The following is a 17082-nucleotide window of genomic DNA, read 5'->3' on the forward strand; positions in this document are numbered from 1 at the left end:
AGTTTTAACTAAAAAAATAGATGGCAAGTCTCGGTTTGGTAAACGACAGGCCAATCCCTCGAAAAAGTTTGCTAAAAAACTTTAATTAAAGCGATAATTCTTTTTGCCGCTCCGAGCTTCCAGCGATAGATAGTGATACCTGAAACAAATGTATAAATCTGTCGCTCAACTTTTTTTTTTCATTCGTGTCCAAGTAAGCCCCGATACATACGCCCACACATACTTACACACGTAAGCGTGTGCGTGACCACGAGGTTACACGTTGCGACCTTTTTATTCGGAAATTAAAGCGAAAGCTTTTCGCAAAGCACAGACGGTAGACAACCCTCGTTTTTCTCGTGCAGGGGTTAATAGTTTTACCACACTAGAGCAGTATCGGAGACGTAAAGAGCAAACAGAAAAGAACAACTGAAGGAGGATAGAAAAGAAACGAGCCAAGTCACGTGGAATGAGCAAATAATTACATTACTTCATCGCTGGAGAAAAGCACCTCGTCTCTCTCGCACTCTCTTTCTCGAGCTTTTATTGGAAGTAACGAGCATCCCATGGCGGTGCATCGCATGTTCAAGCACGCCCGCGGGGGCAGAGTTCCTGAGTGGACAGAGAGGAGGTAAAAAAATTCAGAGCGCGAATATAATTTTCACACCTCGGCATCCACTCCTTCTGTCCCTCTGAATTTTTTCGCGAGCTCTCTCTGTATATACTCTTCTTGGCAGACGGAATTTTTGAAGCGCTGCAATTTCCAGTTTATTAAGCATTCTAGTGGAAAGCTACTTTTCGGCCCTTCAACCCTGGTGAATAATGAGCTCCCACTCCCTCCGGTCTTTACTTTATACCTGCCTCAGCCTCCTCGCCCGTTCGTATGCAGCAGTATTATTCTTCAAAAGTTTTATTACCCACCTGGGTATCAATGCACGGGATATTATTAACGGATATTGTACATCACGGGATGAGATGTGGACAATGATAATTTTACAACAAACCTATGATAATACTAATGGGCTTAATGGGAGATGGGGGTACAGAGCACACGTGCACGTAATATCGAGGATCCTCTCGTTACGGTAACGCCAGGCAGCGCGGCGGAAGATGTATTGTTCCCGGTAGCGCGTTTCATAGCTTCAGTCGCATAAAGTCCTCCGCCACGGTGATAGGGTGGATGCGTGCTGCTCCAATAGATTAACCCGAGAATCCTCCAATATAGTACCTAGCATGTACGTGGGTGTGTGCATGTCCCAAAGAAGCTCACTCTGTTTATGGATGTGTGTAATACCGCGTATGCAGAGTACAAGGAAGGTAGAAGCAGCAGCAGCTGCTGCTAAAGTTCATGTTAATGCATCCACGTCCGGTATAACACATACATACACTTTGCCGTGCGAGGAGGGTGAGGGATCCGTCGGAGCTTCGAATTTAGGAGTAACTTTAATTTTGCCGGAGCGCATTCCCCGCACTCCCCCTCCGGTCATCGATATCGAAGTTCCCGTGTTTCGCTGCCACCTCACTGCCGGTGCTGTACAATGCAGCGGATGCTGCGCGTTGGGCGAGTCTGCGATAAATTTTGTAATTGCTTTAGGGATGAAGGATGACGGGCTGTTTGATTGTATGCCAGGCTCACCTATTTGGAGCTCTGGTCGGCCTTTTTGGATCGTTCAAACTTTGGAGAAAAATTTATTTCTCCTTGAAATAGCTACTGTGATACTTATCATCGTTATATTTCATCAATTCAATGAGTTGATTGAAGAAAAAAAATTAATGTTGGACCACCTCATTAAAAAAACATTGAGAACTTGTGATAATTACGGACGCGAACCGAGAATAAGCAATTATTCAGTGGGTGGAAGAAGTTGGAGGGTGAGTACAAAAGCTCTGCCACGAGTAAAAATTGAATTTACATTTAATTTGGAGGCCAACACTTCTCGTGAGGAATCACGTGAGCACGCATTCTCGCGTGGCTAACCCCTTGATTCACCACCGCCACTACCACCTCAACTCTGTGCTAAATTCTAAAAAGTCAACACGACTGTGCGACGGTCGGCTAAACTTTTTAATTTGGTATTACGATTAGTTACGGCGTACAGCTTGATGCTTGTACGTAGGCGTGAGAAAAGTTCAAACGGTGTCGTGCAAGTGTAAACGTGTTCGTGTACGAGTAAATTATGCTCAAGCGACCGTTGAATACTGAAGCGTGAATGCAAAAGTTCATTTAATTACAGCTGTTTTTGTTTTTTTAATATTGAAAAAAATCTAAGAAGTTTTTCATTTGGTTTGTTAATTAAAATTTTTGATAAGTGATTATAACTGCTTTCAAATGCAAGCAATAGAGACAAAGAGAGAGATGGATGCCCAATGGTTCCCTTTGCATCTGTCTACCTGAGATCTGTTAATTGTTTTACGATTCCCCCTTCTCTTGGTGGAAATAAATTTAATGCTTGAACACACTTTCAGATGCAAATCTGTTTGAGTCTTATTAAAAAATTACCAGAATTTTAGCTTATATTTTAGTTACAGCGCTTAAACTACAAATAAGTCAGTGAAAAAAAAAAGAAGTTTTACGGTGTGCCACACATCATTAATGCTTGAACTAACAACGCTTGAATTTAAAAATAACGTCTTAAATTTTGTCGAAGTAGTATTGAGTGACTATAATTTATAAAAAAATGTGCATTAAGTATGCGTGTACACAAAAGTTTTGTTCAATTGTTAAAAGAAATTCGTAGGCATTAAAATTATATTTTTGTTCTGCACAAACCAAAACTTTTTGTAATTTTGAACACAAACCATATTTAAAGGAATCATTTAAAGAAGAATGTATTTATTTTTTTAAAATGTTTCTTTGAAAAATCTCCTTACACTATAGAGTTCAACGCAAGCCCTTCCAACACGATGTTAGCTTAACTGCTTGCACTGGAGGTATTTTTATTGTGCAAAATTTTTCAATGTACAACGCTCTATGACTCTTATGACTTAATAGTAACGCTACAAATTACTCGTAGCGCTCATACTATGTAAAAATATCTACAAAAGTATAAATTCATCCATGGAAGGTGAAGATTTATCCTTCGAGATAAAAATTCCAGTGAGTGTCAAATTGATTTTTTATGTAACTGTTGCTTTGATTGATAATTTTTTCCGACATAGAGTTTTAATAAAATATTTGTCTCGTTTTGGTAAGGCAGTTTTACGTAAAAACAAAAAGTCCTTGGTACAAAGAATCCGGGTAAATATTTTCGCGAGCTAATCTCGTGAGCAAATTTAATATCGCGCCCCAAGTCCCTCAACACTTTTCCCATTCATAAATGTAATCCTCTTTGTCAATCTTTATTGCGTCTAAGCTTTTCCGAAGCAAATCCTAAGGCATGCCAAGCATCTTAAGCCCAATCTCATTACAGTTCCAATATACTCGCTGCTCTGCGAGCTTAACATGTTACCACAGCCAAGCTTCAAACTTTTCCATTTTATTTTAAAATTGTTAATTTTCCTTTTGAAAGTACTTAACTGGCTCTCAATTGGAATACCATTTTATTAAATTTTACGTTTACCCCACTAACTCAAGAAAACAGGACAACATCCTAGCAACCCTCAAGCTCGGAATACATATACTTTATAATCGTACACACTGCAAAACCCAAGACCAAGCCTATGTACAAGCAAACGAGCCAGCAAGCAAACAAATAGGCAGTCAAACGACCATGGTATCGTTATTAATGGTACATCAAAGCGATTAATTAGCAATGACTCGAAGATACGTAATGAACCGTAGAGGAGAGGCACTACTCGATCCTCAGCAGAATGAGCGGTCGTAATCAGTATATCAACCTTTGCTCGGGCAAATTGGCCCCCACAACCCGTTGCTAGTAGCTGCAACTCCTCGATCCTCTGATCGATCGATCCTTAAAATAAATGTACGACACCTCCTAGGGTACACCTTTACGGACGAGACTGGCATTGTGACGAGGTACACACCCGAGTCCAAATCATGCAGCTGCTCTGGAATCCTCATCCTCTTCTTCTTCTTCTCTTTCTATGCTTGACGTTTCGTTCCAGTGCGCCCTTTTACTAATTACCCGCAATTTGGCGAAGGGCCTGTTTACTCAGGCCAAGGTGCCAACCCTAAATATTCAGAGCGTTACGCCCGCGTGCTCCAGCGCTAAAGTCCACCTTCGTGCATGTGTGAGTTTACACTCGCCAAAGTTGTGTGTGCCAAAGAGATAGACGCAGTAGAGTTCACACACACACACACACGTGTGTGGAAGTGTGTGAGCATGCGGTGGTGGCTGTATGCGCGAGCGAGGCACTCGGAACGCGCAAGCCCCAAGCTCAGGATTTAATTATCTGATAGCCGACTTGATCTATCTGCCGGCCTGTCCCTCGAGGGGAGAGGAAACGAGGCTTGCATACGTTCTCCCTCCTTCTCCCTGTACTCCCTCACCCTCTCGTATGCACCGACTTCTCTTCCTCCGTGTCCTCCTCCTTTGGCTTCTCTGGTATAGTATCCCGCACGTGGCGCACGCCTCCTCTGGCCACTTTAGCTTCCTACTAATGTATCCACGCGCCAGCAGTAACAGTGGCAAGTCAGTACCTATTATATATGTGTATGTATACCACCACTAGTTCTACCGGCATCACACGCTCCTTAGTCAGGAAGAACATTCCACAAAATCTCAATGCGAGCAGCTGTATGCTATACTTGGGTGAGCTCAAAGAGAAGAGATGTCAGCAAGTAAACGTGACGAACCGAGCAGTGAGGAAAGGAGCTGCTTCCGCTTCCTCTCTCTTTCTCTCCCTCTCTCTCTCTCTTCATCGCTGTTTGCTCGTTTCCTTCTTTGCTTCCTTGTTTGCTAGCTTGCTTACTCGGTTGGAAGTGGTGAGTTTTGAAGGTGAAAGGATACGGGTGAATCAGCAAGAATTATTGCTCACGGGGCGAGATCAGAGACGAGAATTTGATGGTCACATGAAATTACTGATACGATAAAGTCATTGCAGCAGAGATGGTGTTATTATACGCAACCGTTTGCAAGCTTCTCTGGCGAAAAATCTTCCGCGTAAAATACGACTGATTTGTAGGTATCTTGAAAAAAATCAGACAGCTATGTGATAGAATAAACCGTACGGTTGTAGCAGTCCTAGAGATCAATCATTTTTTTTAAATCTCAACTGATCCGGGGACTCCTGTCGGATACTGCGATCTATTTTCATAAAAAAGGGTACTCGGGTACGTTGTCGATTGACTTTGTATACGGACATGTTTCAGGTGCAGTGATATCGACTGGACATCACACCCTTCCGTGTTGTAAATTTCATCCATGTGGTGCGCATCAATGACGCTCACCTTCTCTTCTCCCCCTCTGTACGCATACCCCGCTCGTTTCGAAGGAGAAAGAACGGCCTATCGTGAGTGGCCATAGCTCTCACGGTCAATTATGTAGGGAGGCAGCGAGCACTCGACACGATGGCAATTAGCGATTTTCTCATATCTCGTTAAGCTCACGACAAATATTCTGATGCTCAGAGAGATAAACCGCGTCCAAGCAAATTGCATACATAGATACTGTACAGAGGCACTGTATATAGGCACTACCTGCTCACCCTACACTCTTTGATGCATGTAGTGTAAGTGTGTGTATGTGTAGCTCGGACCATTCGTTTTTCCGCGGGACTGATTCGCACATGCATGTTCAGTTCGATTCTACACGGATTCGTTGAATTTCCGGCTCCACGTTCTCGCTTGCAACTCTGTTATTATTCCCCAAGTGAGCGAGTGTGCGTTGTGACGCTTTTTTTTTTGCTGAAGCAGCGCGAGCCAAAGCGTGATACGATTTATTCGAGTGTGTATGATATACTTTTTTTTTTTACGCTGCGTCCATCGCTGCGAATGCTTGAGTTAAAAAGTGCCAAGAGTATTGAGTTATCGAGTGGCGAGAAATTGCGAACAACGTGCCGCAGTCAGTTGCTCCGAACTTGCCAGCTGTACACCGTTGCTTGTATAAACTTGTAACGAGCTAGCGATTGTGCGCCTGACAGATAAAATGCAAGGCTGCTTATTCATATTTTTTTTTTTTTTTTTTTTTTTTTTTCTTACTTTTTGTACGGATGATTGTTTTTGTGTATTGTTTATGACATGTGCTGCAGTTCAACGTTGACCGTGTATCTCTTGCCAGGCCAAAGCTTGACTTTTACTGAAAGTTTCACAACAATTGTTGGAAACACTTGGACCATTAGTTCCTTAAATAAAATTACTAGAATTACTGTAGTTGTCTAAATCTACTCATTTTATTTGAATTATTGATTTGTCTGACCATAATTGACTTACACTACTTGATAATTTTCAACGACGATTTTACCGAAATTTTCAAACATTATTCAACTAAAATTTTGAATGCTTTTGAAGACTTTTTACAAAGATTATTCTTACTTCATTTCACTTGTTCATACACACTTGATTATTTAAGAGCCAGGGCACAAAGGAGCTTTGAAATGATCCGCTGTTTCTTGTAGAAATTCATGTTTTCCAACATGTTTTTCATCAATCCTAGAACGTACAGCTAACAGTCGATATGTTATGAAAATTGAGTTGTGAAATTCAAGTTTACTGAACAGCACGAAACATGAACTTGTATACTGAACCTTCTCAGGCGCATGTAAACACGCATACACCGAAAGAGTGAGAGCAACCTCGCTTATATTAAACCCTACAAGTTGGAAATCGAGTGCATTCCGTCTCGGCACTTTACCCGCCCGCAGTTCAAAACTAAGACCTCGACCTGTTTATTGGTAGTAGCAGTGGAGGAGGGAGGGGGCTCCCCCCAAACCGAACTTGGAAGAGAATGGAAGGCTGGCTCGAATTTGCAAGCGCTGTGTGCTTCCGTGCCGACGCCAAGTTACTTGCCAACTTTTCAATTGAATTTTCTTCCCTGCTCTCTTATACATCAGCGAGCGTCATCTTTCTCCCTCACTTACTTGTTATACCGTATAGTTCGCCAGCTCCCCCATCTTTCCTATCTCACTTGCCTTCGTCCAATGATGGACTAGTCTTTTTCCGATAATTTCTATTACGCATACTCTATTGGGTTTTTTATTCGACCGCCCTCGATCGATGGCTAATTCATTTTTAACTCCACGGTAAAGAGAGCTCGCTTTCGGGATAATGTCATTTTGTGGGCTGAAAAAAATTTGACGAAAATCTGATGCGACAGATCCATGTGGATTTTTGTAGCTGAACGTCAATTTCTGTCAATGCACTTTACCCACTATACTTTTAAATGGATAAAATATACATTAAAATCTGTTTATTTCACTTTCCAATCACTGGAAAAAGAAGACGCTTTGAATAAATAGCTCTTATATAATGTAAAGTCAATAGCAATATCAAATTTTATATAAATAAACAAACATTAGCGTTATACGTAATGCTGAATCCATTCGGCCATTTCGAAAAAATTCTCTTCACATTTTTTGTTAATCTCTGCTGCTTAGAATTTTCATACAAATCGTACCATATAACTTTTTCAGCTCCCTAGTTAACGACATATCGATTTCCCGGTTGAATTTGACGTTTTTCAGTCCCTCGCGTAAATTCAGAGAAGAAAAAACGCTTTTTAATTTTCATACTCGGATAAAAAATACTAAAAACAAAAATGCCTGTTAATTTTCCTCTCGCACGGGAAATGGCAGATTTCCAACGTGATATTAATTTCTCGCGCTGTGAAGATGAAAATTCCTCCTTTCTCGCTGCACGTCGGAGATGAAATAATTAATATGTCGTCAGCAAATCAAATTTGCACAATGGATGAGCCCCTATACGTTGGATGAGCGCGCCAGATGACAGTTCAAGAGAGTCCAATTAAACGGAAAGAAGAAGCCACCGGTCGGCGCGAAGTCTTTTTAAATGACGAACGCTAAGGACGAGCAGGCTCGTGGTGGCGTCCATGATAATAGATCAATGGAACTCCGGGTTAAGCCCAGTACAGAAGGATTGATGGAGTATACACACGTATACAGAGCGCGGGAAACCGAAGCATAGCCGGAAGGCTCGCTGTTCGTTAAACTGACCGTGTATCTCCTATTGCGTTCTAGTCCAGGGAGAGATAGATGGAGAAAGGAGGGAGGAAGAGGGGAAGGCTCGGGCGTGGGCTGAGAGTGAGTTTCAGCACCGAGTCGTAGTTGCGGCGGACTTCCCGCGATCCTCGATTTCAATTTCCCGAGGTGCGATTGACTCGGATCGTCGTCGCACTATCGGAAAGGGGAAAGGCGAAAGTGATAAAGAGGACGAAGGGAAGGGGCGTCGCTATGGCGTGGAACTGCGCTTCCCAAGTTGTAGCCGCAAGCGTACAAAGGAAAGAGTCGAAGAATAGGAGCTCGACAGTGCCGCTGCTTGATAATGGGAATCTTTTTTTACGAGTCTGCGGTACTGGAGGTTAGTGCGGAGAAAAGGGCAGATGAGATTAACGGAGCTCGAGATGATTGGATTTATGGATATATTTCATGCTTAACCGAAGCAAATTTTAATAAATTTACATGGTGCTGCTAACGATTTGATCAGATGGGATTCATTTGATGATTTTTTTTCGATTGATGTTCATCTTACTTAAAAAATAGTTTTACCAAGTGTTGAATGATATTCGAGAACAATCTTCTCCAACATACAAATATTCCGTTCACACAATATGTACCTACCTACCTTTGATCGTGTACAGAGAATAAAAATCAAACTCTCTCTAAATTCATATAAACGGAGTGAAATAAATAAACAAACAAACAAAGCAAAATTCACGTTATAAATAAACAGCTGAACGCCCGAGCGGATGGTAAAAATTTCGTTCACATCGAAATTCAAAAGGAAGCCTCAACCCGTTTCCGTGCATTATGCTTCCGACAGTGTACGGAACGAGCGCGGAAAAATTTCGAACAATAGAATCGAGCATCCGTGCGGGCGCTTATACCAACTCGTTTGAAAAAAAACCAGCGAGCTTTCGTTACGCCGAGAATAAAAGAGAGAGGGAGAGAGAGAGAGAGACCGATCAACAAAACAGGCGAGTCTCATACCTCGAGGTCGGAAAACAAAGCCGAATGAAGAAACGTCTGCATGGGTCATCGTCGCTGACGACTACAACCATAGTATACAGGAAGAAAAAGAAAGCAAGTGTCAGAAGTGTCACAAGCCATGAAATAAAATAAAATAACAACTGCAGATGCTTCATGTGCTTGCGAGTTTTCTTTTGGTTATGTGTCCAGTCTATATGTTTATTCACTTTTCACCTCAACACCTTCGTGGAAACATCCACGTGTACTCGACACGTGATAATGTGTATATCTCTTGGAGGAGTTCTTCCCGTGCAGGGAAACATTTTTTTGTCCTCAATTCGTTTTTTTCGACCCATCTTTTTTCCGAGTACTTTTTGCTGCTGTTTTCTCGCATTCTTTCGCTGATTTTTCATACATCGTATCTCACGTTCCACACCTACGTGTGAAGGTGTCATTAACGAAAAGCGGCTGCCGGGTTGCACACGTGCCCTGTCTATTCTTTTTGCTCTTTTTTTGCGCCCCACTTCTGTTTCTGCTGCTACACTCAGGAAACAATGAAAAATCTTGCAGCGCACCAATTGGAATATATGAATCGTCTGATGTTACGCAATAATATTACTTTTTTCTTGTGAGTTTACCTTCTGTTTCTTTTTTTTTTTTTTTTTTCTGAAGTGCGGTTTGTTTCGTTTAATAATTGCATGTTGGGTCATTAATTTTTATTTAGCTAGCGGGAAACTTAAATGAGCATGAAAAACAAAACGTATTCCGTTTCCGCAAAAAAGTATGAATTTTACGATTTCGGATGAAATTCATTTCTTTGCAGAAGCGTAATATTCTTGTTTTCTGACGCATTTTTATTTAAAAATTAGAATGTGTACACGGAAAAGTTACTCAAGGAAGTTGAATGTTGTACTTTACAAAGGTACATTACAACAGTATTCACGACTTATTCATTTGAAACGATCAATAAACTTTTTTTCTAAAACACACCTTTCATCTTTGAAATGAAAGAGATATAATCTATGTTCAACAGTATTTTTTTCTAAAACACGAACCCCGTGCAGACAACGGACTCTTAGTGTTTCACCTACCACCGAGATTTAAATAATGATTCAGCAGAGTGTAAAGCCTGAAATTTCTCCATTGTTTTGAGAAACGCGCCCGAGCCCTTTTCGCATAAAATTCACGCTTCCTTCGTGTATTTGATGGGTTCAGTTTGAAAAAAAAAAAAAAAAAAAAAAAATGGAAGTGCCCCGTGAATATAATACTTGATCTCCTGGTGGCGTTGGTTCGTTCATTTAGAGCATCGTGTGATCGTTGAAAAAAAAAAATTAAAATAAGGAGAGTGGAGGCGATGCTGTCATGCATTACTTATAGGACGCAGATACCCGAAGGATATATTATGCGAGATGATGAAAACATTAATATTTCATGAAATTTAAAAGCGTATACCTAATCATTTGATGTATTGATTGTTATCCTAAAACTCTTCAACTAATAGTCTTTTTAACTCATACATTTTTGATTAATGACCTAACATAAATTAACTGAATATATCAGAGACACTAACTTGATGATAGTATTCGTTACTCAATCAATAAAGAAAACTTCAATTTAAGTCACTCAATGAATTTTTTTATAATTATTTCAGTATCCCCACTGAGAATTTTAACTGCTCATTTATGTACATGATTCTGTTAGTGTCTAGAACATTAAAATGTGACACTGCACAGCTCTACTCTACTGACTATACAATTCCATGAGACAATTCATTAAAGAAAATATACAAAACCCACAGACATGAGTATAAAAAAATTCCAAGGAAACATTAAATATGGAATTATAACAAAAAATCTTTAGTCCGTTAATTCGTGTAGCGTCTGGACTCACGAGATTCTAATTAACCAGTGGATTTTCGCGCAATTGAATTTCCGAAAATTTCACACAATCTTCATCTCCCCATGTACCTACTCCGAAAAGTCTTTTAATCACGCGAGGGCTGCTCTTTCCTTGATATTGCTCTCCCTCGCGTAATGCATAATATGCATACATCTAGCCAGGTTGGTGGTCGTGGCAACGCACTAATGCCAGTCGGCTATGTAAATCCCATTTCTGATTAACGCGGTTGGTGCTGCCACAACCGTGAGGCTTGCTATAGCTAGTGAGACGGGATATGGCTACGTGTAAACGCGACACGGGACATATCTTATGCGTGATGTGACTGTGTTTCCGTATAGTTTCCTCCTATTCTTCCACGAGTCTCTCCCTCTTTCTCCCGTTATTTCATCAGCGTGAAACTGAAGCTTGTTATGTGGCTCTGCGTATAATGATACACACTCTGATTCGTACATAGTACCAGCGTATGTCTTACTTTCCTTCTCATCTGTTTCTTATGCTTATATATATTGTGTACAATAATATCGCGTGTACTTGAATTACAGCAGGTTTAAAAATGCTTTGATAATTTTACTCTATAGTAAGTATGATCTTAAAGCAAAGCTAGCATGTGTACACGTTCTTAAGTGATTTGTGGCTACACTGTATTTCTACTAACATCGTCCTCTTTTTATCTGTTGCATTATACTACAGTATAGTCATTAAGAGCTCTTATGTAAGGATAACGTCTTTCAAAGAGAGGGTAAGGGTACAACTAACTTCTCGTTCTCGCTTCAAGGACTTGGCTTTGCCATGTCTGGGTTAAGGAGGCTCTCAAAGTGTACATATGCTAGTTGATGGAGTAATAACTTGTTTATATACACAACAACATTTAGGATAATCAAATAACTGTAATACAAAAACATTCATAATAATTATAATTCGTCATCCTCATTTATACAATTATTATATTAAATACTTATTGTATGTTTTTACCGGTAAAAAAACAAAAATAAAAAAAACTGTGTCGAGGTAACAGTGCTCTACAGTTTCTACTCATACAAAGAATCCCGTGATTATTTATAGACAAATTTATAGTCCTGAAAACCACGTGACGTTTCACATACGGGTACTGAGCATTCACGGGGAAATAAATGTCGGCTTGCCTTCGCAAGAAAGTGTGAAAAAGTTCTTTAAGTCTCTTTTTCTCCTGACCCTTCTGACTGTGTTTTGCGATGGCGTCTATAGAGGGAGGAAAAGAGAGGAAGAAAATACGTTTGCCAGTTCGTCGGAGCTCGGTGGTAGTTATAGTTACGGCGACTCAAAACTCACCAAGTGAGAAAGATCTAATTTAGACTTTTAATATTCCAGCGGAATAAAACTTCTCAGTGGGAATGATATCATGCTCTCGTACTTAAAATTTGGAACCCAGTCGACAGTTAAACTTTATAATGCAGTGATCACGTAACGCTCGTTTTTATTACCCCTTCTCTTCGTCCTTCTTGTTGTGAGGCCCGCAGGGTGCTCGTAAAAGTAACCCTCATTTAAGAGGTCGACACACCTTAGTTCTTAGCCTCTGACATATACACCTCTCGGGCTTACGTACGTGCATTCGTCGATACGAGCATGTCCTCCTTTGCTGTATTTTTTCCCCTCTACTCTTGACTCTTCTTTTTTTGACCTCTTCTTCATCATTGAAAAGTAGCAAAGGACTACGTGTTACATACCAGCACGCTTTTTCGAGGAAATAAGCCAAGCTGCTGCTACTGCTCTACCTTATTTTCGTTGCTATAAATTAGCGCACGTGTAAGCGCAGGCATAGTCGGTACGGGCGTCAACATGAAATGCAACTTTCACCTGCTGGTAATGGAGTGGATGTCTCGGCGGAGTGCTGTTGGTCTGACTTTTGTATGTTGTAGTTTTTACTCTCTCTTTCTCTGCTTTTTTCTGTGCCCTTACGCTATTTCTTTTTATTTTCACTGCAACGTGCTTTTGATTTCGGGCTGATCGTGACACCTTGTACCTTCCACCTTTTTTCTGGACCAATGCACTAATAGCTACTAATTTTTATTATGTGCATTAGTGTATTCCCATTTTTCTTTCATCGGACTGATGCTTCTAAAACAATACTATTTAAAAGGTGTATAGATTTTGTATGTAGGTGTATCTAATAAATACAACTTCAGGTGTCAAGAAACGTACGCAGAAAATTTATTGAGATTGGAACAGCAGCGTCAAAATCGACAAATAAAGAATCCATCATGTGAGAGATCAGCTTTTTATCCCTCACAGTAATCTCTTAAATCTTTAAAGATCTAAATTCAGATTTTTAAATAAGTAGAAAATGTATTTGTTTTTTTGTGTCAATAATAAATGTAAAGATTAAGCTCCAGGATTTTGTTTTTCTGGTAATAAAGTTGTGGAATAAGAGAAAAAACATTTTTTTTTAATATGTATTTTTGGGGAGTTAAAAATCTTAATAGCTTTAAAAAAATAGCCTTTTTCGTAAATTATACGATTTTTGTTCTGAGAAGTGTCAGGAAAACGTTTCACATTACATGTCAACACACTACGGTGTTCCATTTAGTAATTCTCGGGCGAAGCCGAGACGGGGGGCCGCTTGTTTTTGATATTATTGAATGTTTCTTCCAGTTTTGATCCGATTATTTTGATGTCTTTGTTGGCATAGTAGCACACTAAACGCTATCACACATATTATTTAACATTAAATGTAAAATTATATTTTATGTTTAATAAAATCGGTAAGTTTGTTGTTCACTGATGCTGTAAGCCTTCGGTTATTTTAAATATTTTATTTGTGTTGATGTTGTTGATGCTTACTTTAAATTTCCTTTGATTTATTAGGTTCTGAATTGATTTGATGAGATATATTGGGAAGTTCTTTTTGTGTACTTAATAGATCAGCCTATCGAGATAGACTGAGTCGAATGCTTTACGGAGGTCTATCAAACAGGCTCCTGTCATTTCGTTTTTTTGTAGATGCAAATTGATGTATGTGAGTAATTTTTTAATTACGTGGGTAGTGCTGTGTTTATTTCTAAAGCCAAATTGTGTATCTGGTGTTATATTGTTTTTATGAATGAATTTTTGAATTGATTTGTTGAGGATTCTTTCGTAAATTTTGCTTATTGCCGAAAGTATACTTATTGGTCTAATATTTTCTATTGCTATTGGCTTATCTTTTTTTTTTTTTTAATTATTGTGGGTGGGTGCCTTTTTCCCGATAAGTTATAATTCCGAACCGGTCATTTTTTAGAATTGTACAATAAAGAGTAAAATTTTATAGAAATGACAAGGGTTAGAATACTCTCTAGAAGAACCTATTTTTTTATATGTATACTTACAATAATATATTATCATAATTTATAAGTAATGAATTGTTGAAATTATAAAAATTATTATTTAAACAACTATTTTGACAGAAATGCTGTAATTTAAAAATTTTTCATTCACAATACTTATTCTTAGAAGTTTCAAAAAAAATTTTTACGGTAAATGCTATCAAAGAAATTCCGTTTTTTTTTCGAAAAAAAATAAAATAAAATTTAAAATCTTATAGTCATGAGTTACAGAAATTTAATTACACGAACTTACTTTAAAGTAAATTAATTATGAAGAATGGTTAACAATTCTGAATATTAAGAAAAGTGATGATTCAGAAGAGACCACAATAAAGACTTTAAAAAATACGAAAGGTCGACATTCCGAATTATTCAAATGGATAACATACAACGTAGGGTTGCACACACTATTAATATGAATCATTATTTTATGTTACTGTTAATTTTTTTAACAGTAATTGTCCTTTTTGTTGATTATTTTATGTAGCTGGGTTTGTATTTTGGGTTTGATTGTGTATAATTTTTCAAGTTTAGTTGATTGAAATTTTTTGTATAGGTCAATATTTTTGTTCACTCGGATTGTTTGTAATATTGTTTCATTAATTAATTTTTTATTTTCTATTATGTAGTGATCAATTTCTAGATTTGACAAATTTCTATTATTTGGTATTTTTAGTGTGTAGTTTTTATTTAATTTTTTTTTTAATTTTTTTCAGATGGTTTTTTTGTAGAAGTATTTCGTTTCATCTTTTTTGTTAATTTCGAGTTTGATTTCGATTAATTCTGTCGCTCTGTCTATTTGAGATTTTATGTGTTGGGTGAATGTTAGCCTGTCGTCAAGATTAATGCCAAATTATTTCACTGTTCTCTTGTGGGGTATGAATGTTTTTGTTTTTACGTCTTGGATTTTAAACACGTTCCAGTATTTCCTGGTTTTATACGATTTAGCTAATAGTTTGTCTCTGAACAGTTTTGATTCACATTTTTTCGTGTTGGTATCAAAGAGCCAGTTGTTATAATAGTTTTTAGCATAATTGAATGTTTCTACTAGTTTTGATCGGATTATTTTGATGTCTTTGTTGGCATAGTAGCACACTAGGTCATCAGCAAACGCTATTGCATGGAGTAGGTTATTTTTTTCCATTCATAATCTTTATAAACATTGTTTTAAAAATTTGGATGAACAAAATTCAATATTAATTTGTCAAAAATGACTCCAAAAATTTCCGGTACCGGGAATCGAACCCGAGCCTCCTGGGTGAAAGCCAGGTATCCTAGCCACTAGACCATACCGGAGCATATCGAGGGGTGTAGAGAAGAACGATCAGATGAAATCAACTTCAGATTCGGTTTTTTTTCATTTTCTTTAGACTTTGAACTCACTTTGAACATTTAGTGAGTTTTTAAGTGATGATGTATGAAAAGTCATGATGAAGTAAAAATTATTATGTGGTAACCAGCATGTAACTGTAAGGTAGTACTGTTAGGTTTGACCCAGTTCCTCACATTCTGTATGATAATAATGAAAATAATCATTATAACAATAATAATACAACATTTATAATAATTATTATAATAATAGATTTATAAAAGTCAGAAAAATCTAGGAAAAGATGTAAACTTGCATTTTTTACCTTTTTTTAAAATTGAAGAATTAAAAAAAAATTTTTCGAAACAGTAGATACTTGATACATGCTCTGAAAAAAATTTGGGAGCATAGTTTGCCCGAATATCGCAGCAGGCTATGTACTTGCTCGGTTTAGAAATTCAGAGCGCCTAACGTTAGGCAACCAACTCATCAAGGAAAAAGCTGGCCGTTTTTTCGGATACGCTGCAGTTTTTTCTAAGATGAGCGAGCGGCGACTACTATATGCGATAAAGGTACGCTGTACTGACGTTGGTTCGTTACCTGGAGAATTGAAATATTTAATTTCTATTGTCTAGTAAGATGAAATATCCTCTTTCAATGGTGCATTTTACATTTCGCTTGTAACGAATCGATGTCAGTACAGTTTACACAGCTCTCAGCGTATTTGGACTAGCAGCTTACTCAGTAAGCCAGTTTATTTTCCAGAACTTTATTATTCAAATCAGGAGGGTGTATGAATTTAATAATAAAAAAATGATACAATGGTTTATAATACCATCTGCTATCCAAGTCTTTGGCAGTCTATTTCACATGAGAGATGTAAAATTAGATTTTCAACATACGAACGGGGATTACCTATTTTCCGTCAAAATTTTATGTCTTTGAATAAGGATCTCATGTTCATAAGCAATCTTTAGACGACATTCTTCGTAAGTTTCCGGTGATGAAGATTTTCTTCTCAGAAACTCATCAAAAGCTGTGTACTTGAGCAAAATAGCATAATATACATAACCCAATGAATTCAGAAAACTTCCCATGTTTTTTTAGTTATGTCTGTTTGTCTCTAAGGAGGGGGAGGGGTATTTTATTTTTCGCAGTGCTATAGACATGGAAGTGGAAGAAAATAAGCTTCTAGTGGAGAGAAAACAAGATCGAACGGAATGGAAACGGATGAAGAAAGAGCAGGAGGAGAGTAAGTGCGAAAGCAGGAAGATCGCGTTGCTATGTAGTCATTGCCTGGATGGACGAGAGCCTTAAAGTCTTAGAGCGAGTGACAGAGAGTTTATCTAAATATTTGTTCGAAGCCGTGACCGTGTCGCCTCGGGTCGCTACTTCTCTACCGCCCTCCACAATTCTCGTCGCCACTATATGTGGATTTGTGAGGCGATTCTGTGGAAGTTGAGTTTTGAAGCTTAAATCCTTCGTCGAGTGATATGCCAGAGGAGTCTTCCTCCT

At 38.4% G+C, this 17082-nt stretch overlaps 1 protein-coding gene and 1 non-coding gene across 2 annotated transcripts in view; both read right to left on the minus strand.

Annotated features, from left to right (window-relative positions):
- LOC106645576 (limbic system-associated membrane protein-like) overlaps nt 1-17082 on the minus strand; it is a 139485-nt gene that overhangs the window by 20462 nt on the left and 101941 nt on the right. The window lies entirely within an intron of this gene.
- Nucleotides 15483-15554, minus strand: TRNAE-UUC (transfer RNA glutamic acid (anticodon UUC)). The gene has a single exon. It is a non-coding gene; the product is annotated as a tRNA-Glu (tRNA).

The sequence above is a fragment of the Copidosoma floridanum genome, unplaced genomic scaffold, assembly GCF_036245765.1.
Source record: "Copidosoma floridanum isolate Cflo_tuat_1 unplaced genomic scaffold, Cflo_Japanese_pri ptg000030l, whole genome shotgun sequence".
NCBI classification, from domain to species: Eukaryota; Metazoa; Arthropoda; class Insecta; order Hymenoptera; family Encyrtidae; genus Copidosoma; species Copidosoma floridanum.